The sequence below is a fragment of the Ambystoma mexicanum genome, chromosome 4p, assembly GCF_040938575.1.
Source record: "Ambystoma mexicanum isolate Mex_15411 chromosome 4p, UKY_AmexF1_1, whole genome shotgun sequence".
In the NCBI taxonomy this organism is placed as follows: Eukaryota; Metazoa; Chordata; class Amphibia; order Caudata; family Ambystomatidae; genus Ambystoma; species Ambystoma mexicanum.
Genome location: NC_090927.1, coordinates 795,834,379 through 795,858,489, shown reverse-complemented (window position 1 = coordinate 795,858,489; position 24,111 = coordinate 795,834,379).

Here is a 24,111-nt window from a genome sequence, read left to right as displayed (position 1 = left end):
CTGTGTCAACCTATGTGCCCCCCATGCCTCCGTGTCAGCCTATGTGCCATCCATGCCCCTGTGTCAACCTATGTGCCCCCCTTGCCACCTATGTGCCCCCTTTGCCCCTATGTCAACCTATGTGCCCTCCATGCCCCCGTGTCTACCTTATGTCCCTGTGTCTACCAGTTTGCCCCCCCTTGCCCCTTGTCAATCAGGGTGCTCTCTACCCATCCTGGGCTTTCCCCCCTCTTCTCCCCTCCCTCCATCCTCCCCCTCCCTTCCCTTACCCCATCTCTACCTCCTACTCTGGCACTACTCCAATTGCCGTCTGGCATAGTAATTGTAGCTGCTCGTTATTTACCAGCTTGCCCTATCCTACCCTCCTCCTCTCCCACTCCTTGTTCCTGTTTATGGTTGGCACTACCCCAAGTGTCGTCAGGCATAGTAATTTGTAGTTGCCTGCCCTCTGCAGTTATCATCCTCTCCCCCCTCCCTTTTCCTTTCTATTGCCTATGAACTACCTTTCTATTGTCCCCTGACCACGATATGAGCTTGTCTGTCTCCCCTTTGCCCTCCTTGTCCTCTCCTCCATCCCCCCAGTACAACCTTGATCAGATAGTCATTTATTTTGTTCCTCTCCTCTTCCCTTCTCACCCCTCCTCCCCTCCTCCTCTCCTCCCCCTCCTCGTGTCACTCTTGTACTGCAACAATTGCTGTCAGGCATAGTAATGCTACTGCTAGTTTTGTCTCCTTTTTTTCCCTCCCTCACTTCTCCCTTAATATTTTTCACGCACTTGTACTATCTGTTATGATATGATAGTTATTCTCACATTCTAAATTGTTTCAAGGACCTTTTAAGAATGTAACTGTATTCTCCCATGTTCCCTCCCTCCTTGAAGCGCTTTGAAACACATTGTGTATAGGCGCTATACAAATAAAAAATCAATCAATCAATCAATCCCAACTGTTTACAACTGCAATACAATGGGTCATGCCTGAGGGGTGTTGGAAAACAAACTTTCTTTAGACTTGCTGTCTCTGCAGGATAATTTCCTTTGGCTGGAGTATGTCCGGAATGTAGGGGGGAGGTGTGAAAACAGGGGTTGCAATCAAGACTGAACTCTGAATTCAAACAACCAACTTCAAGGAGACTAATAAAACCACTGGCCCAGAGAGGCAAATGGCCTGGAGGCAGGAGAGCTACAATTTGCCCAACATGAAGATTTACAAAAAATGCACTATTATAACTTAGGCCTTTTTCTCAGCAACCATATGTCATACTGATTACATGTATCTTTCATTTTTTACATAATTTCCAGGTGATTGTGGTGATATACAATTCCAACTGTTACTCAGGGAACTGTAATGGCTATCTAAGATGGGTTTCCGGCTGATCTGAAAATGTTCAAAATTTGAGATTTGGCGAAAGGGTGGAAGGTAAAATTAGGAATATGGATAATATATTTGCATGTTCCTAACGATTATGCTTTTTGTAAAAACAGTAGAAAATTGCCAAACAGCCATGCCACATGGTGCAGACCTGGCTGTTGTTTTATTAAATTCCCCCTGATTAGCTGTATCTGAAAAAATATATATTATGGCAGATACGAGTAAATCACAAAGGTTTTGATAAATGACTAGTTTTTTCAGTAAAATTGACATGAGAACAAATGGCGATTATAAATAGGAATTGCCATATGTCTGCTCCATACTCCTAAACCAATCCTTAGAGATGGGCTGGAGTTGGGAGGAGAGAGAAGGGTAACTGTCTAATCCTATTTGTGAGACCTCTTGCAGGGTATTCCCAAGACTGTGAACTTGATGGTGTCATCGCTGCTATATAAAGTGAAAGCACTATGAGGAAGGGGAGAGGTGCTGAAATTTACCATCTGACAGCCGCAGGGAATCCCCAAAGGAGATTGCATCTGGGTGGAGCTGTCTATTGCTATTGAGGCCTAAAAGCTGAATGGGTCCTCTGACTGGTTCCTATGGTGGAGTGCTGGGGGCCATCTTTGAGAGTGGAGTGGCCAGACCCCTGGCCTATCCTCCAAGAGGGACCTGAAATGCAGCTGGTTTTCCTGAACTTTAAACAGCGATTTTCTATGTAAGTAGAGCTGAGCCTTGTGAAACCAATTGGTGGGGGAGTCTGCTTGCCTTAAATCCTTTCCCATTGTAGTGGGCGGGTGGCAAAACTGTGTACATCCCAAGCTAAAAATATGAATTTAATTAATTCCCCTTGGCAGAACACCACAGGGTGATTTTTGTTAAAATTCGAAATTAACAAAGCTCATTCCCGGTGTGTGCTGAAAACTATAGACTGTAATTTAATTAGGCGATCCTCTTTGTCCTGACACCAACTTCTTTAGAAAGAGGGGTGTCTTTGTCCCTAAACTATAAATAAATCCCTAAACAGGCTTTTAAGTGGATGGGGGTCTGAAATCTAAAATTCTCAAATCATACCCCTTTTTGCTGTCCAGCTTCCTCAGCACAGGCCTTTAAATGGAGGAGGAGGGTGCTGGGGGGCCTCTGAAATCCCAAATTCTTCAATTAACCACATTTTTCTGTCAGACTTCCCCAACACAGACCAAAGTATGGGGGTTTGAGAAACAAACTGCTAAATCACCCTGTGCTTATTTTAAAGCAAGACACAACCCTCCAAACATTTAATGTAATTGCAGAATATGTTGTGTTATCTCATAGGACCAGAAGATCCCAATAAAGTCCTTAAAAAGAAATGGTTACAGACAGAGTACAAAAGAGATATGTGATCACAGGTAGATGGTGGCACAAACTCCTAAGAAGAAACCTGAGGGTGCATTAAAGGATTCCGGAGACCCACCCATATAGCCTAAAGGTCGTTGTCTAGGGAAAATCATACATGAATACCTTTCTTCCAAATAATTCCCAAATGCCAATTCCCTGAGCCATTCAGAATGGTATTATGGGCACTTCAATAGCCAAGGCATATATGCCATCTTGTCCTATTGCACTTGGGAGATTGTTGTCTAGTCTTGGTTTTAACTTCGCAATCTGGGACCTGTATATCTGGATTTACACATTATAAACCAAACACTACTAGCCTCAGAATGTAAAGTTAAAACCAGGCCTGGTCTAGCATCTCTCTACTGTAATGGGTATGTTGGCATGAATGCCAATGCTTAACAATGCATGCTTCTCAATCAAGCAAGCACGGTGTAAGTACCTGCATGCAATGGCAGCAGCCTTGCCAATATCACCAGGCAGATATTTAGCAGGCAATGGGCAGGCTGAGATGCTTGTTATGAAGCAGTTTTCCATTCACATTTCCTAAAAAACAGCAAGTTATGCACAAGCCGAAAATACCTGTATGAAATCAGCCAGGGGAGCAGGACACCTGGGGCATTGAGCAGTGTGATGATTGTTGTCAATGGGGAGCACATGTTTGACAAACTTATGTTGAGAATTGAGAGCTGACAGATGCAGGAGAGTTTGTGGATTGCTAACTAGTGCTTTCCATAGAGATGTCTAGAAATTGCAGCAAGATAGTACTTTGTATGTATAACAAGTTACCTACTCAGGAATATGTCGGGCAAAACATCAAGATGCTGGTTCTGTTAAAAGGCAGTGGCAGCTGGTGAACTTTTTTATTAGAGGGGCGTGAATGTTTCTGACGTATGTGGGAGAACTCAAGCATAGAGGGGGGAGCCTGAACCAATCAAGGAGGGTTCAGGGGAGAGAGTTTCTCTTACCAAGTTAATTTTTTTTACAAATAATGCGCTAAAATGGAACATTGTACAGCACGCTTTATGTGAAAAGTTGGGTATAACGCCAGACAGTTTGAAATCGGTTTTGCAGGTTAACATATGTAGCAATCCAATAGATGCAAGTCAGCAGCAAGTCAGCAGCAAGTCAGCAGCAGTACACAGCAGCATCTTCCAATACATTTTCATGATGCCTTTTCCCCCTATATATGCCAAAATAATTAACTTTTCATACTAGTTGTGCCCATACATGTCCATGCTGGTTGCACCAATATATGCCAGTGTTACAATATAGGAATGTCCTCCTTCTGGCTTTGCCAGTATAATATGCCATGCCACAGCGATAAAACCTGTCCAGACTGACCAATGTAGGCCAGTATGGCACATAAAACCACTCATCACAGTGGCTTTACCCCTGATCTCCAGTAAAAGATGCCATGCCAAAGTAATGAAAGATGTCAAGAGTGGCTGCCACTGCACACATGTAACTCCCAAATCTTTAAATCAGAGGCCCACTTCCCAGCACACACACAAGCAAATGCATTAATAATATTCATATACATTCACCCAAACACCTGTACAGCATGAATACACTCACATTCACCCAAACACCCAAACAACATACACTCTCTGATTCACATGCACACTTACACACACCCTTCTGTGCACCCATTCACACACAAACATACCTACTTTTTATCTTACCTGCAGGTTCTTATGACAGCCCTTTGGCTCCTGCACAGTATAAAACGGAAACAAGAAAGCAGGGAGAGCTTTTTGGTTTCTGCTCATTTGTGGTGGGGCTGGAGCACCTCCAGCTTAATGCCTCAGGGCTTCAGAATGTACGTGGAGGTGCAGAGCACATTCATGCAGTCAGCAAAAGGCCCTGGGTCTTGCATGGTCCATTGGGCATGCACACTGGGGTACTTAATTGTAAATTGGAAACCATGTTTTGTGGACCTCAGGGAACTAAATGCAATACATGGGTGGACAAGCATGGATTGATATGATAGGTTATTTATAACGCGCTTAATACCCAGAGGTTTCTAAGCGCTGACCCGGGGATCGAACCTGTGGTGCTCCATGTAGTCTTGCTTCCAAGGCGAGCACGTTGCCCCTGAGCAATCCTCCCGAGACTACCTTATATTATGAAATTCCTCAATATCATGGGGCCAGTGAACTGGTGTATTGCATTCATACTTTTGTAGACCTATGACCAGATAAACCTGCATTAAGGATTACGTTCTTTGTTACACCCTTCTGCGCTTGTCATATTTGCAGCACGCCATTTCGTTAGAATCTGAGTCAACTGTGGTCCAGCACCACTTGCAGAAGTTACTTGGTGGTTTGGCCGTTGTGTGTTGGTTTCTGGACAATATTGTGGCGTTTGGTGTGTTTAAAGAAGAGAACAGACTCAGTTCATGATAGTTGTGGATTTTGAAGGTAAGGGGTCTTACCATGAAATGATCAACGCGCCAGACTAATGTGTGCAGCGCCAGATATTTGGATCATATGATTAATTAATGGGATATAAGGTCTAGACAAAGTCCGGTTATGTCCTTCGATAAAAGACAAGTCTCTCAGGATGGCTTGATATGCTAAAGTTATTACTACATATGTGTTAAGGGCAGTGAACATGCAGGCTTTCATGAAGTAGGGCACAAGGTAAGGCTCAGTAGAGGAATGTCAAGTTGAGTTATTTGGCTTGAAAATAGTTATTGATACCACACCCTTCTTTGGGATGTTCAACGTGTGGTATGTGTGGTGCAAGAACATACCTACTGTGGATGCAAGTAATGTGTGTCAGGGTGCAGTGTTATCACGCATGTGCCAGAATGAGTGTGAAGTAATTGTGTTTACATCCAGTTTTCTCAGAGATCCAGAGAGCTGGTGTGCCGTTATACGGAGGGAGGCAATGGCAGTGACCTTAGATGGTGTTTGAAGTTGGGTCTACAGAACATTACACAAATGTTGCATCCATGCCACCTGACTCAGAGCTCCTCGTCCACTTAGCAGTTCCAACTCTGCTGCTGAATGGAGTAGGAACAGAAAGGCTATGATAAATTAAGTCGAAGGCTCATAGCTTCACCGTTTAGTCACATTAAATCCTCCTATATGGAGGGAATGTGGGCTCTGGGCACAAGGGATGACCACTAGCAGAGTGAAGAAATTCCTAGAATGGGGTCCTAGAATGTAGGCCGAACCGCAACTCGCCTGTCTCAGTGAGAGGACCTCCTCTGACAAAGCTATCTTCTGCACTGACAAAGGGTGCTCCAGACCTTCCCAGCTCAGGAGCTGAAGCGCGGGCAAAACATTAGGCAGAGAGCCCCTGCTCTTGCGCGGTCCCTATTAGTTGGGAGAGAGGTGTTGGAGGAAAGGGAGGCTGGGGTGGGTGACAGGAGGACAGGTATATTTCTTCCTTTTGGGTTCTGTAGGTAATTACTGAAGTGTGATGGGCTTCAGGGCAGGATGCCCGTAGCGACTTGGTGAATGTTGTCTTGTCCTGCTGGCCATCTGTGAATGTTGATAGAAACTTGATGCATGTGTGTGACTGACAGCTCAGGAGAATGTTGAGTGTGAATGTTCTAAATGTGTCAGTTCGGGGTCAGAGCTGGACTGCATGAGGATGGCCTGCGGATGGTCTCTATGGTATTTAGTTTAAGAGTAACTGGAACCTATTAACTAATGTATAAACTTACAATAAAGCTTACTTGGACTTTCTAACCAAGAGGCTAATAACTGGTCTGTGGTCTCGACTCACCATGAATTGGCTTTTGGTTACAACATTTAGCGACGACTGGACAAAACCCCATGGATTACAAGGACAAAAAGATACAAGAAAGGAGAGCAATGGTGGGGGAGCAGCACAAAATAGAACACCAAAAAATAGAAAATGATCCTAACTGTTCACTAGAACAGTAACCTCTTGTCTGCAATGGCGGTGGCACAGCAAAACAAAAGAGGTGATGGCTGGAAGGTTTAGAATTAATCTTAACCTATGGCATTGCTCTGGGCAACCCTCCAAAGTGATCCTCAAGGAGTGGCAATTAGTGTGGTGTCCCACCGATTCTGGCAGGCCTGTGACAGGCATGGGTGGTGCGGGTAGGTGGATGCAAGTACAACACCACAGCACTGGCAGGGGGGCAGCTGGGAGCTTTGCCTTGCTTAGCAAATCCGATGGAATGATGATGTCAATGAACGCTGTAGCCATCAGTAACGTCTATTTGTCTGCTCATCCCTAGAACGCACAGACATATGTGCTCTCCACGTCACATGAGAGACAATAGGGTGCTTTTCTTTCTTCAAGAGTGAGCCGCGACTGGAATGAGCATCTACAGTGTGCCGTCAGGGAGCAGTAAACAGTGTTGGGGAGTACACTTGCAGGAGCAGAACGCAACTTTGGTATCCAGGAGCTTGCTTCAATTTAGTTATGGATGATGCCGCAGGGCTGGTGCAAGGAGCTTTGACACCCGAGGTGAAAGATAATTTTGCAGCCCCCACTACCAATCCCATGTATCCTGACTGTACAGTCCTCTCATCCCACATGTGTCCTCAACACTTCACATGCATGACTTGCCCACCACGTTCAGAAGCTGGAGTTTCTCCATCGTGTTTTAGATCTTTTCATAACAAGGTAAAATTAAATCACTCTCTCTTACACACATAATATATAATATACAGGCTGGAGTAGAAACTATTACTAGACCATGAAGGATTATCAATATAAATAGGTAAAATCTATGATATCAATATAATTGAAAATGATAACCCTTAGATATCCACTTCCCATACTCTGGCCCCCGTACTCGCCCACCCCATACCCACACCCATGTGCCTCTCTTGGCCAGTTTTCAGGGCTATTGTGAGCCTTTTTAATAACATACAATAGGCGCCTATTAAAGATTGTTGGAAGGAGGCTATTGCTTCATTCCCGTAAACCCACTAGCACTCTGCAAGCATGCCTGATTTAGAAGTGGAACTACCACTGGCTTTGCTTGCCATATCTCTGCCTCTGCCCTGGCTCCACCTCCACCCTTAAAGAGAGTCGCAGAAACTACTGCTCGAGTCACTGAAAGTAAGAGGGTTTTTAGTAGCTGTCAGTAGTTTTAGTACCATTTCTGCTAGCTCTGGGTGGTGGTAGCCCCCCTCACATCCTCTGGTGCCCAGTGCACCTCGAGCCTCCCACTGGTAGCCTATTATCTGCCCCCGGCACCAAAAGCTACCTCCGCGTCTGCCCTGCACCCACCCCATCTCCCACTGCTCCTACCACTAACGTGTACTTCGCCTGACCCATGCTCTGCCAAAAGAAGTTCTAGGAAGGTCTACCATGACTCTTGACTAGCCTGGCGTGAATGCCCAGGCCCCTGACCATATTGCTTTATCAACATTTCTTTTTTCTAGTCCTCCATTCTTTTATTTGAGCCAGCCCATGTACAATGCTGCTCCAAAATATGTACCAACAGGCAATAGCCCTGCTTCCACTGCCATGTTAGAGACACCTAGAAATGTGAGCACAGTGATTGGCAACAGGACATCCCCAATTCTAGGAGGACATCATGTAGATACTTTAATTGAGATTGGTTGAAATTCTTGAAAGCAGAGGGAAAACCTGCTTTTTAGCACCCCCTGCTGGCCAGCACCATATGCAGCCACCTAGTTTGCCTAGTGCTTGCACTGGCCCTTTGGTGCCCTCTCCACTGTTAGGACATGTGCTATAAAATCATTACCTTTCTAGATGCCGTTCTGGGAACTTGACCAGACATTCGGACTATATTGCACTGACTATGTCCCGGGCAGCGCAGTCATTGTTGCACAAAAACATCTAGCTTGTCCATTGTTATGCATCCGTTTCATGTCCTCATCTGTGTAGGGTAGGCATGTGGAGCTAACATGTGTGTGTATTGTGCAGCAGCACCTGGAGCGTTCCAAGTGCCGAATGGCATTACCAAATACATGATCTCAGGCCCAAATAACCAGACATACTCAAAGAATATGGCAAAATACTACTTTATTATAAATTCCATAAAGTAGGGAAACCTAGAGAACAAACAAATTGCAGCTCACACACTCTCAATGCATTTAATTTACACAATAGGTTTTATACTTCAATGTACGCCAGCTATGATGTCATCCTACATGGCAAACAGTAAAAACCCTACCGGGTGGAGGGATTGATTAAGGGAACATATATACATTTAGTTTATATAAGTGTTAGTATCATCATTGGCTGCCCCTTATCTGGTAGACATGCCTCGAACAACCTCTAACTACATAAAATACTCTTAATAGCAAAACAACTGCAGTGGATAGGCTTCTGCAATAATGTATGGTCCACCATTACATAGGCCCTCATGATTGGTTGGCAACCTTGGACATTGGGCTCGTTAGCAGCATGTATGCAACGAAACCCAGGTGCAAGGGAACAACGTCAGACAACTGCCCTCCTCAGCTAATCAGCCTACAATCTCTCATCAGTTAGACCCTGAGCCAAGGCTTCTTCTCTGTAGTTGACCTTGCTGACTGTTCTCTTCCTCTAAACTTTGAAGGGAGTGAAGTTACATTGCTATCATCATCTGCAGCTTTATGAATAGGCCTTGTTGTCTGGTCTTGTACCATGTGTGAGGAGACCATGACTTTGTCCATTCTGTCCTTTTATTTAAGGCTATTTGATTCAAATATATTGGGTGCTATTAGTCTCCTTTCCCTCTTGAGGCCTTTTTGTACCGTCTTGCATGTGCTTTCTGCATCGTTGATTGTTCAATACTTGGCACTCACAATTATTTACTCCTTTACTTAATCTAAGAGAAATATTTCCTGCGTATGTAGCTTATCCTCTTCGACTCCTTTTGTACCTTGTATTTGTTTCCTGCTGCCGCATCCTTGATTCTGAGCCAAACAAATATCATTTTGTTCTTGCACAAATCTGTATACCAGTGCCTGTCAGATCTGCAGCCTTAGTCTTTCTCCTCTCGAGCCTTCTCACTTTTATACGATGCCCACGTCCATTTTTTCAGCACGACTGCTTTACTCACGCTATATTTCCTACTTTAGCAAGATTCTACATGGTCTTATCTATCTTGTGTTTCTACGTATAGACATCTACTGTGTCTCTTGTTACTTATCTTATAATTGTATATGTTTTTCTTCATATTCACATATATGTTTACTTCGTCACTGTAGTTACATCTTCATTCTCTAGATATCCATACATTAGGTTTAGTGCGCCCACATGTCTTCTCTTCTTCATGACGTCACTTCACACCTGTCAGACTTTACTTATAGTTCTTCTACGTCCAGTGTTGTCTGCAGACTCATGTCTACGACATCACTTCGAGGGTACATTTGATACGGTTGTCTGAGTGCATACTGTCTCTCATACCTTCAATGTGGTATTGGGATGATACCAGGTGTCATGCAGAGTGTTCTCTTGCTTTTCTTCCAATATAATGGAGGTGATGGGATGGGCTCTATAAATGACATGTGCATCTGCCTTTCTACAGTATTACTGATGCTGCAGGTTCAGGTTATGTGTTATTAGTGTTTTAGGAGGTTTCGGCTATTTATATTTTGCAGTAGGCTGTTTTATGTTTCATGGCTAGCTTGTGTGTGTATGACCAATGCCTCACAGTCAGATTACGTGTTCTTGGTGTCTTAAGAGTTTTAGGCTATTTTACAATTTGTGGTCTTAGGTTTTCATCCTTACTTTGGAGAAAATGGTTGGAGGGTTAGGTGTTCACCCACCAGTTTTAGACACACTAGATGTTCCAAGGCTGTTGTCATGATTTGAACTGCATGTTATATGTTGTCGCCTTAAAGAACAGGTTAGCAGCTATTGTAATGTCATTAATGTAGGTCTAGGTATAGGCCCCTGAGTAAGGTATTCCTATTTTGGTCTTAGGTATAGACCTATAGGAAATGTATTTATGCTGTAAAATGTTAATAATTATAGGATATGTGTTTGGATATAGAAATCTAGGAAGTATATTCTAGATGTCCCTTGTGGGTAAAGGACTCACAGAAAAAGGGAAATGTGCTTAGTTATAGCACCTTTAGTGGTATGATTAATTCATGGAAATGTGTTTAGGGAAAACACTGTAAGTAATATATCAGGTACAGGCCTTAGGTACAGGCCTCAAAATAGAAATCTTTTGCTCAAAAGGATACAGAATATTTTGGACAGTCCAGACTTTAGACGCTGCTGTTAGAGTTCACCATTGTATGCATTTAGTTTATAGGTATGTTTTGGTCATGTAGATACTGCTCATTTTATGCAAGTACTTCTGCAGGAGGTACTACGTGCTTGTTGGCACCTCATTGTTGTTTTGAGTCTCTGGTGCTCCTGTACATGCTACTGGTGCATGTAGGATATTGACCGTATGGTTGCTACGATACTTGTGGATGTGTCTAATAGCTGGGTGTTTGCAACCTGGGTACTTGTGTGGCATTTGGAAATGTGAAGTGTATCGGTCATGGCCACATGGTGTCTAGATAAGACTAGCAGTTTACATGGTTTCCTTTGAACCTAGTCCAGAGTGTCAGTGTTGAAGAGCAGTTTGATAGGTTTATTTTCCTGGCTCTACAGGCATTACCTATTGGTGAAGTGGTTGCTTTGCTTGTTTTTCTTTGATGGATAATAGAAAGCTGTCATATAATGACATGCCTCGTGTCACATTGGAGGCTCTGCGACACCACTCGGGAAGGAGCATATTAGTGAAGTTTGAATGTGGGATGCCTGGGTCGACATGCCAGACTCTGTAACTCTCAGGCAGGTGCATTCTAGTCCATTTGTTTGGCAACCGGAGGTTACTCATTTGTTGTTAGCCCATACTCTTGATAATATTTCTGCACAGGATATCGATTGGGTATATGGACCAGTGTCCACCCACTCATTAGAACGTTTGTAGCCTCGACGACCGGGTTGAATGTTACATGGTTGTTATGTTGATGGACTTTGTGATTATTGTCAGGAAGGAGATGTAGTAACTTGATGAATGTTGTCCTGTCCTGCTTCCCATCTGTGAAAGCTGATAGAATGTTTATGCATGTGGATGACTGACATCTGAGGTGAATGATGATGAGTGCTTGAAAATGAATGCTAAGAATGTGTCTGTAATGGGGCAGATGAATATTTAGGTATCACCTGCTGCCCTTAATCTGATAAATATACAAGTGCCAGCTCCTACCCTTACTCCTCACCAGTACCGTACAGGTGAGAAGCGATACCAGCTGAGGCAGCCGTACTGCTTCAAGAGTCTAGGGGTGGGAGGCAAGAAAAACTAAGATAAATTTCATGAAACAATGCCTTGAACAATCAATGTATATGCTTCTGCCATAAAGAATTAGTTTAGGTTGCGCGACACTGAGTAGGAAATCGTAGTTAAATAGCAGAAGGCACAAGTAGTATGCTGTATATAACACAGAAGGGAGGAGGATTCCAGAATACCAACAGAGGGACTTACTATACTGATTGGGCAGATGAAATCATAGGCCCGATAGATGCAGAATACATGGGCAAGTACGCCAACATATGGCAGATGCACAAGGTAAATATTAAATAAACTAACACCAAGATAGGTTGTCAGCATGGAGGTGAGAAGCACGGGAGTACGGCCATTTTACTAGCACAGAGGCCTCAGCAGGCCTAGAAGTTATCAAGGCCTTGGATGAGATGCTAAATACATAAAGCACATTTATGTTAGCAGCCTGAAGCTGTCCAGACAGCAATCTGTAGCACATGCCAAGGTCAGACGCATGGAAGGGAGTAGTGGGTGTGCAAAACCCAGGGATGAGATGACAGCTCCCAAGACAAAAGCAGCAGCTTTCCAAGTTAATTGAATTAATTGGAGCACAGACATCCATTGATGCCCTGGTGCATGAGAACAACATGCCAAAAGACTCCATAGAGAATAGACAAATGGGGGTCCCAAGCAGTCAAAATTAATACAGCATGCATGTTACAATTTGCTGAAACCTCAGTAATTAGGTGGAAAAGCATCCCCAGCACGGTCCGCTAACATGTGATCAGGACATGAAGAACACTGGTTATTCATTATGAGCCAAGTAAAGATTAGACACCTGCAGGACTCCCTAGCACGCCCAGAGATACAAGATGATATACAAGGCCAAGTACAAAGGGGCAGATATGGTGCATGGCCGGGAAAGGATGGGGAATACTTTTAATTGGAATTATATAAGACCATGGACTCCTCTTCCCCACCCCCTATGGCTCCCTCATATCTTTACATCTCGTCAAAGTGTGCAAGGTTGGTGAGTAAATGGCTAACCAATAAAAATCCCTCTCAACACACCTCCAATAATGAACAGCGCCAGCCAATAAAGTATTAATGTGATGATGTATTGAATGTTTTATCTAAAGTAGGTTGGGCCTAGGAGGAGCCATCAGTTATGTCTAATCCAATCATAGAACAAACACCTAAATATTATATATGTAGTTTATAATGTTAGCCAAAGGTATTCATAAGTTTTGTAATTTATATTGTAATATGATGCCATCGATGACGTGTTTTTGATGTATAAGCTGCTCTCACTCATTGTAAACCTGAGAGCTATTTATTCCATGCAGTTTGAGTGTTTTTGATTATTGTTTTGTATGCTATTGCAACTCTGAGTCCTCCTTAACATGTCAGTTGGGGGTATGAGCTGGAGTGCTTGAGGATGGCCCATGGGTGGTCTCGACTTTATATAGATGAAGAGTATCTGGAAACGAATAAATAATGTATACATGTACAATTAAGCTTACTGGACTTTCTAAGCAAGAGGCTCACAGCCCCACAGGTCTGTGTCTGGACTGACCATCAATCCCCTTTGGGTTACTACAATGCTGGGAATCTATTTCATGGTTGGAAATTTTTATGTTTCATATAGTTAACTCCTGCCTTCTTTGTCACCCTCTGTATTGCTGGTATAGGAAATCGGTGCAGGAAGTAGAAAAGGGATGCGTGGTTCCCAGTGATATCATGGACAAATCGAGCTTCGCTCTCGTTGACTATCAGATATCCCTCAAAACCCTTTGTGGAATACATCTCCATAGTTGATATCTACCCATCTATAATTCTATATGTAGATTGGACAGGTTATTAAGAAAGCTTGTATTATTGCACAAAGGATGGGTGCTGTTAAAGAAGGTTTTACTGGTAGGAGAGCTGGGTCAGGGTCATTATGTGCCATTAACGTCCTGCACTACCTGCCAGTATTGTTGAAGTGCAGAATGAATGACATGACACTGCCTGTGTCAGTGCAATGAACCTGCTCTGAACGGCCAAGCTTTCTGGTGCTGCTGCCTTGCTTCACATCCAAGAGAACTGATCAATTATGCATGGGACCCTCTGGAAACCCGACAAGCTCAGCAGTAATTGTCTCCTGAGTTATTACATCCAGAAGAAACACGAGCCACCTTTTCATTTTATTGTAGGCCTCCTGAAAAGGCATCCAGTGTCATACTGCGCAAGACGTGACCCTGCTAACGTTGCTGCTGTCACAGAGCGGGGGGATCACCCTGACATACTAGTGGACCGCTTTAATCGGTTTTGCACTGCAACTCTTTCGGCAAACATATTTTGCCATGAAATATTAATTTATTTTTCCGTGCAGCAGCAATGTCAATCTCGTGATTAGAGGAAGGACTTCTGTTGTTGGCCAAGTGTCAACCTGCGAAACCTTCTCGGAAGCTCCTGTGCTCTGGGATGACATATTGGGCCAGCAGCCAGAGAGGAAACAGAGACAGCCTCGGGTATCGTGAGTGCAGCTGGAGGTCGCCCACGCTCCCTTCAGAGTTGTAAGACTTAACCAAGGGTTCATGGCCATGCAATGCCTACAGTTGTATTTACAAGCAGGGGCAACGTTTGAAAAAGGGCAGTTTCCAGAGAACATTGCCTCAACAGTAAAAAGACTAGAATACCGCCATCCCCATTTCAAAAAAACCTTTTACTGCAACGTGCTCCAACAGCAGAGGCGTAGGCAGGATAGGGCCTGAGGGGCAAGGCCCACCCAAAATCTGTAAATGCCCACTCAGCAGCACTGTGTGGGCATTTACAGATATTTCTGTCAGTACAGTGGGACCAACTACGTTAGCATCAGGCCCATTTGTTAGACAATCCTGGCTGTGCCTCTGTCCAACAGTATTAAAAACATTATCTATTCTCCTCACAATATTATGTGTGCATGGACAGAGGTGACCCCTAGTATGGGAAGTGACGTATAGGAAGTACTCAGTACGAATGGAGGCAGTGCCAACTCAGGCATGGAATAAAGAAGATGTCTTACTGCATTCTATCACCTGTGCACTCATTGTTGTGCTGCCTTCTCTCATTTTACAGGAATTAAATTACTTAAAAGTAGTAAGTTGACAAAGGAAGTATACAACAATATTGCACGATAGTACTCGCTTTCAACGCGTCTAGATTCTGCTGCTGGCGCAAATGCGTCCATTGCTGCTCCGTGTTCTTTTTTTCAATCATCTTGAGCTCAGTTGAAAGTATAACCGGAGCCAATAGCCTCTCTCCAGCCATCAAACCCTGCGAATATGTTTCATCAGTTTTAATCTTCTGAATCTCCCCTGCGATGAGCATAAGTAACCCAGACCTCAGCCTGACGCTCACATTTGGAAACAGCAAACATTTCTTTGTAGGCTGAATACGCAGCAACAAAGAAAACATTTACAGCACCCAGAACCCGTAGCGTAGCAAACCATGAGTAAGGATTTTTTTTTTTAGAATAATGACAATTGTGAATTGCATCGATTCTAGCGTCTCACAATTTTGGCAGGCCGTGACATTGAGATTAAATGAGTTGCCCAGTGTAATACGCGTTCGTTAATTGGTCAAGCTAGAATTAGAGCATGATCTGTAAATTAGGCACTTGATCGCACATCTCACCAGTTCTAGATGCGACAATCGTGTCTTAATGTTTGCCTTCCCGGTAGCAAAATAATCTTTCGCATAACAAAAACGATTTAGAGAGTACACAAATCACATGATGAACCATGATGCAAAAATATAAATAGATATATAATTCAAACCGCTTGTAGTCCAGACTCTGGAAAACAAATGTTTTAAGAAACTGCTCAGCCTGCCATGCTCGGCACCTATGTATGTCGTGCAGGCCAACCCCAGAGCCCAATATCTGTCAGATTAATGGTATCGGGCCCCATTACTACATTGGCTCGTCATTTGGTCAAATCCGAAGGCAAGGGTAACACAAGACATCCCCCAGGACCTCGTCCGAAGAGATGTCTGACACAACATTCCTTCATTCATGGCTGTATGACCCAGGTAAATGGTCTTAGCCTCTTCCTAGCGGCTGATTTGTTGAACCAGTGGAAGGAATGCCCATAAAAAAGGATGTTTGCTCTCTGGTTGAGGAGAGACGGGAATCGATCGAACTCTCACTGCCCTCTAACCGGAAACACGCCATTATGACTAATGTGAACTCCTTACAGCCCTACCTGATGTATAGCAACACGCCAGTAGATCGCTGGATTGTAACGAGAGCCCGATTTGATGTCCTACTGCTGAGAGCAACACAGCCAGCTGGCAAGCCTGCGTGCAGGACTCAGAATGCCCTTGTAGATCAGCAGATGATAGCCTTCTGTAGTCTGCCTTGCCGTGTCCATATTATTTGGCCTTGGGAAAGCAGACGATAATACCTCTACTGAGGCGAGACAAACGTGTACATTGTCGCCCTGCATTCGTTTTTCTTCTGCAAGCAGACGCACTCTGTATGGCATGGTCATTTATCTCTTACTTCAGGAAGGCCTGGACTGCAAGGCAACACTGTTTGGACACTCTTTCTTGAATCTGTCTGATTGTCAAATCATTAATATGGACATATTTTGTTGTGCTATCGATTGATGTCTATGCTATTTATTATAGAGAAATGTATTTATTAGTATGTATTTTACTTGTACGTTTGATGGATTTATGCAAATAAACTTACTTTGATGATGATGATATAATCATGTTGATCAAAACGCTATGATGCTGCTTTATTTGTCTCATCATGAAGAGACATAAAGGCACACAGTGGAAGAAAATGCATGATAAGATCAACAGCTTGTAGTAATTTCGTCACTGAGCATGAAGCTAAATGCACCTCTCCCATGTCTAATCATGTTCGTACCTCTTAGGGGACATCACACTATCAATATTTACTCCCAATTACTAACAAAAGGCCATATGGCTGCCACTGCCACTGCCACTACCTGATGCTTGATGCTTGCTTGAAATGCTCTGCTCATTACGAGTATGGCGGTAAGTGGTAAAACTGGAGGTAACTGACTTACCTCCAATTTTGCCACGATGCCAAATTATGAGTTTTGGCTTTGAGTGGAAGATTTACCTCCAGCAAAACCCTGGAGGTAAATCTTGCCAATCAACGGCAAAGAATCTGCAGAATTGGCAGAATTACAGCGGTGGTAATTTCGCCGTGGTAATTCTGCAAAAAAAGACCCATTGGGTCGAACAGATCCACAATAAATGGGGATTTTTACCGCTACCACCACTTGTAATCAGGTGGAAATTCCGCCTGACCAAGTGGTGTTACTGTAAATCAGTTTGGTGGTATTTCAGAGGATTTACCTCTCAAATACCTCCAAACTCGTAATGAGGCCCAAAGAGCCTCCTGTTTCTTTCATTGGACTTGAAATGGAAATTTTTAAAAACAGACAAACAGGAACATAGAGAGACCTTCAAGTGCTGGTTGGAAACAGCTCATCCTGAACCATCAAATGGCATGCGCCCTAAGCCACCCCGCCCCAAGAAATGGCCTGTTTTGCAAGAACTTGATTCAATTACCAACTCTCTTTCTAACAACGTCCTTACAGATAAATGTGTCTGTCATGAAATTGACTATACGCCTGATTGTCAAAAGAGGTTTACCATTTATTCTTGCACATGCATGCTTTGGAAAAATGCACAAATATGTGTTGATGGTTTATCACATCTCTAATGTGCACACACAGTGAATTTGCATGTTTTTTCTGCACACCAATTTTCATTGTGCACACAGTAAATGTGCTCAAAATCTTACGAAATGTGCGTAATTGGGGCAAAATCCATGCAGACTCATGGCCTCTGCTAGGTTTCTACCCGTCCCCCCTTTGTATAATGAGGATTTTAGTGTTAGATTGACATAGAAAGCAGTCTGCCACTGAAACAAAGCAATATGTGTATATGTGAACTCTGCATGCAGACAAAATATGCAGATTTAACTTGGTGCACATTGAAAATCTGCAGTGGGGAAGACACAAAAACTCACAAAATAGACCACCAAGAAATATCCGTCTGTGGGATCTGAAGACCAGCCGCTGGACTAGCTGAAAGCCAATTTTGGACCCTCATGACCTGGCTATGCAGCAAGTACTAACCCAAAGGCATGATATGGCAACTACACAGCTCATATTGGCTGAAATCCAAGATTACTTGACGCCAAGCTCCATGTTGTGCACTAATGTATTAGTGAAAATAATGAAGGAATCCCGGTTTGCACTAATTAAGAAAATAAGTAAGTGCTGTCTCTATCTATTACCGGGAGGAGATACGTACAGCGTATAATATTGAGATAGAGATGGTAGGGTGACAGTTCAAGACACTTAAAGATCTTTGATGAATCAATCAGCATGTATAAAATAAATGTATTATAGTAACAACACAATTAATCTGTAAAACATACATATATATTAAAATAGCAAGGCATTAGTTATTGGATAGTGTACTTCAACAGTCTGCAAGGGTGAAATTGTTAATTTACAGACACAGGAAGTTGTGGGTTTGTTTTGAACAGTTAGTGGTATCCGGTTCAAGAATCTAAGAACTTGGTTATCGGTTGATGTTCTATACTCTAACTCGTATGATTCCTATGTGCTAGTCCAAAAGGTTATGGTCTCAACATGTTTCTGTTCTTTCTCTAGCGAATATTCATCAGGAGATTTCATTGTATATATTCACTTTGTGTCACTGTGACTTAACTATCACCGAACTTTGGTAAGTATTTTGTTCACTCTTGATCTGTCAATATAAAAATAAATTAAATAGTGTAAGCTATAAGGGCTAGTGGTCTATTTCCGTTCATAAATTGAACATGGAGCCTAAGTAACAGGTATTTACGTGAATTGATTCTGTGGGGGTGAACAATACTGGCTTTTATTGTTGGGAAGACTTTTTATTAGTCTTGCCTCTGGCAATTTGCAAAAAAAGCATACATGTCATGCTTTTAATGTCGCAAATTCAACTATAGTGCTACCTGCCTATACACTACTCACGTAGAGATCCACACACATTTAGAATTATTTAGGGAGCAAGGTAAGTAACACCCACCTAATGGCAGTGTCTCATGTATTCACTCTGGGCCGTAGCTCCAGAAGGTGGTGGGGTTAAATGTCGGTCACGGTTCTAAAGTGAAGTAGAGAGTATCGTTATAAGGATAAGCACTGTTATAACACGATAAGGTGTTCTGATAACGTGATAAATTGGAAAGATGTAGGTACCAACCTTCTGAATGCCCTCGTTAGCTGGGGGTTAGGAGTGGACATGAACTGGTGAAAAATACCATCGTAGGCCCCCCTCATGTGGATTATGGGTCAGCGATGTATACACTATGAGGAGACAGGGAGGGAATAAAGTCTCTGGGCCTCATTAGGACCCTGGCGGAGTGGGTTTCCGCCAGCGCTAATCGCGGCGGACCCGTCCGCCGTACTACGAGTTCCCTTAGCGCCATGGAGGTTTTCTCCGCCTGGTTTTACCGGACGGAGAAAACCATGGCGCTAAGGGACCTCGTTGTTAATTACGCCGCCGTACTTTACGGCGGCGTAATTAACTCCTTCCCCACTCCCATTATACCCTATGGGGCAAGAATGGGAATGGGGAAGGGTAAAATGGGGATTGGGGATTTACCGCTCCGCCAAGGTCGGCATGGGGTGGTAAATCCGCCAACCCCCATGGCGCTATCGGCGGCTTTCCGCCATGCTCCGCGGTGCATTTAGCACCGCGGATTCCGCCAGGGTCGTAATGAGGGCCTCTGTCAGTCTTTAAAGAGCACTATACAGCCACTGCATGTAACATGGATTATGGCTGCTGTAGCGAATGCATAAAGGTAGTACCTTATATCCATGGATCTGTAGCTCTCTGGGATAGTGCGCTGTCCAAATCAGTCAAGCGATCTTGTAATCTCGGTTTCTGGGTAATTACAGTAGATATTTAATGTAATTGGCGTAGCTTCGGTACAGCAAGAACTAGCACACACCTAGTGTCGGATAGACGCATGTGGTTGCCTAGGGGATGTAACCGCTTGTAGTGAGGCGACGGGCAGAGTCCGTTGTTAGTGTTCATCTATTAGATATCGAGCGGAGCGCCATCTTTAAATGATAGTCAATGTGTAAATTACTAATGTGGGGAAGCTACTGCAATGGTATTGGGAGCTAGTAAAAAGTTAATTACCCATATATGTTTCATATTGTGTATGATGGCAAATTATAAATAAGATGATTATGACCCTAAATCCAAAGATAGCAGCCATTAGAATATTAGTATAGATGCGATCTAGATAATGTAGATACGTAACTTAATAAGGCGATGATTAGTCCAACCATTGGGAAGTTGTAATGGTCTAGTTGATAGGTGAAGAAGGTGTAACTCGCTGTCAGGTGTAGCATATGTATTAGGGCTATGAGATATAGTTGTCTGGAGAGCTAATGGGCCTGATAGGGTGGTAGTAGTTAGTTAGCTCTTTATTTTATGCCACTCAGTGCTTCATTCAGTCTCTTGGAGTCGCTTTTCATAGTATAAATAATGTCTTGCTCTCTCTTAAAAAGTTTGTCGTCCTTTTGGAGTTGGTTGTTGCCTTTTATGACTTACAGTACAGTCCATGTAAAATCCTCATAGCCATGGTTCTTCAATATAAAATATTAACCATTGGGGCCTTGTCTATTTTATTTTTTTAGTTTGTTTTTTCCACGTATGGTAAGCCGCAGGAGCATTTGATGAGGTATATCACGTGGTTGGTGTTGCAATTGGACAACATTCTTTTGCTGCTGTTTTCTGTTGGTGCCTATGTCTATTTATTTGCTTTTACTGGTGAGTTTGTACACTCCACATCTTCCGCATGGGTGGTGTCCTGTAATAGGGTCCATTCCCCATAGTGTGGTGATACTCTGAGTGTGGGTACATTTTGTTTTGAGTTTACTGCTGCTAACCCAGTTGCTAACCCAGTTGCCAATTGAAGTGCTCTTTTTGTAGGCAACGATTGGGGGTTGGAGTAGGGTCTTTGAGGTCTCAAAAACAGTTTTTGTATGATGTTCCTGATTTTTAAAATCTGATTTGTAAAGGTATTGACACACAATATGCTTTCATCTTTGGTTTATACTTTTTATTTTCTAATAGTGCCTCTCTCTTGTTTTTATACGCTTGTTTCATGGATATTTTCACCATTTGTTTCAGATATCCTCTTTTCTTTTTCTCAATTTTGTGGTAAAGTTGTCTGCTTCGTGTTCATATTTTTGCATTTGTGTGCTGTTTCTTTTCAATCTCAAGAATTGGGCAAATGTAATCCAGAAGGGAGTTTTTGTCTGTGGGTTTATGGTATGGCTTTACCATGAGTATCCCGTTTTTGGGAAAAATAGTCAGGTCCAGAAAATTGGTAGACTGATTGTTAAGTGGCATTGCAAATTTAAGATGTAGGTTTTGAGTGTTAAGCCATGAGAAGAATTTGTTAGCCATCTCTTTGGGACCATCCCAGATGATGAGTACGGCGTCTATATATCTGGTCTAGATTTTGATGTTGTTTTTAAAGGGGTTGTCAGCGTTATAGATCTTACTTTTTTCAAACATCTCAACATATAGATTAGCTAGGCCAGGGGCTAGGCTGGGGGCAATTGTGGCTCCCATGGCTGTACCCTCTATCTGTTGGAAGAATTGTCCTTGGAATTCCAAGTAGTTTTTCTTACGTGCCAGTTCTATGCACCGCATGATAAAGGATGTGGGTACTGTGTCTTCATCCAGTCTGTTGAGAAGTATCTCTTCTATCCTGTCAAGCGTGGCTACTTGAGGGATGTTGGTATATAATGAGATGATGTCTAGGCCCATCAGCAGCGAGATGTGAGGGTTGAATTCTAAATTCTCAAATTTATTGATGGCGTCTGTTGTGTCTCTCAGATATGATTTCATCTTTTTCACGTAGCCTCTGAGGTAATGATCGGCACATTTTGAGAGAGGTTCAGGCACAGAGTTTATTTCTGCAACTATTGGTCTCCCTGGTGGTTTGTCTAGGGTCTTGTGGATTTTCAGGAGACACTAAAACGTGGGTATAGAACATTTTCCGAATGAGACGGCTACAGCAATGGGCAAGCTGCAGTTTGAAAACACATGGATTCACATCGGATGGTGTGAACACAGAAAGCATGATTTATTATTGGCTCTGATCCAGGATGCCACGGATATAACAAGATTGGGCGACTGGAAAATTGAAAACTGTCCTCGTAATTGTTTGAAACCCCTAGAAGAACAGGTATAATCACTGAACTTACTCCGGTACTGGGCAACGGCGCAACGAATTTAAAACACTGGCTGACCCGGATAATGGGCAAGGCTTTGCCTATACTTTGGAAGCTCCGCTGAGAGCTGGTTTAATCACTGGAGCCCTGTGGATTTATTCCATGGTTTGCACTACCCGCACGACTCTAGATTGGAGTGTTTGAGAAGACTTCTCCAATTCCATATTTCTAAGGGTTCGGCGGCATTTGCAGCCTTACCAATGTCCTGAAGAAGGTTGGGTCAAGAAAGGGCAACATCAGGAGCCCACATAACCAACTAAAACACGTGTTGATGGGTAGACAAGCTGAATTAGCTGTTTGACAGATAGACACACTTGTAATTGGAGAAGGGTGTTAAGGAATAGCCCATTTAATTTTTAAAGGTTATGCAGATTATATAACCTAGGTAAATGTTTAATATGTGTATGTTATGTGATAGTGAGAGAATGTGAGTGCATGGTGGAGTGCGAAAAGCGAGACATGATCTCTATGTAGATAAATATTTGCATTGATTTTTTATGAAAACACGGTATGATTTGTTCAGATATGCTATTTTTGTAACACATACATTTTGTTGTAATTATTGTGTTATGGAGACTCTTTCCCTCATAGCTACTGTCCATTTTTTGTTTGTTCACACCCACAACCCTCCTGCAGGGTCCTGCACCAAGCTGCCTTTCTTCAAAACTATGCATTTCTCCTTCCTCAAATGATGACTCCCTCAATGTCCACCAGGTGGCTCACCTCTCTGCCCATCATGGGCCGCCCATCACTTTGCGGTCCTGATCCAATAGAGGTGGCCTATTCTCCGCATGCCACCGTGCGTCTCTCTGCCTTCATGTAACTCAAGCACATGAGGCCTATTTTTAGGCCAAACCCGCTATATTTTCATCGAGAGCATAGGTGCTAAATGTTCTCCCATCTCACCATTCTCCATTGATAGTTGTGCATCATGAATTCCTACCAATAATGCCCCAGTTGATGTTGCCACGTATGACTTTGCTCTATCCACCACAGGCACTGCATCTCTTCTGACACAGTGCCACACCTTTTTCTTCCCCGACTGACACCCCTTTGGTGTATTGCTGCTTCACTTATATCCACCTCTAACTCTGCTCTCTCCCTGTTGCACCTTGTTTGCCTCCTTGTACTTAGAGCTGCTACTCCCCACTGCCACTACTTTGTTCCCTGTCATTCCAGGGTGTGCACACTTTGACCTTCTCCTCTACTCTCTATTTGACTTCCCAGCCTTTTCTCTATTGACCTGGCCACTGTTCTCACCAAGCTTGTTCATGCGCTAGCTCTTGTCATTGGTCTCACCTGCTCCCCAATGCCCACACCCGAGCCTTCTCTCACATCTGCTACCGCCCCTAGCTCCAGGAACTCCCTTTTACACTTCAGATGTTAGCACTGCACCTGGGCCCATGGGCCAAAACTGCCACCTGAATCTCCACTACAGTGGCCCACTTTATTTCTTCTCCCCTTCACCCCCTTCAAGTCTACCCTCCTCGCTGAAGCCTTAATAGAGCAGTCGCAGCAGCCATCTCGTCAAAAAGCAGAGCTGCATTGCAGGCCACCATTGTTTCTAGCTGGTGCTTGGTGTGAGGCGCCATCCCACAGACCAATCAGGCTAGGCCAGCAACTCCATGCTACTACACCATTCTGCGTCACCCCCCAACTGCCCATCAGGATATCCATAGACAGACCCTCCGGTTTAGGAGTTTTGCACTTATTCATATGCCATATTCCACGTTCAATTTCTCTTAACACTGTTGGTTGTTAAAGGGTCTCTATGTCTACTTTCCCCTTTGATGGATGCCTGATGGCCCCAAGATAGGGGTCAATTTA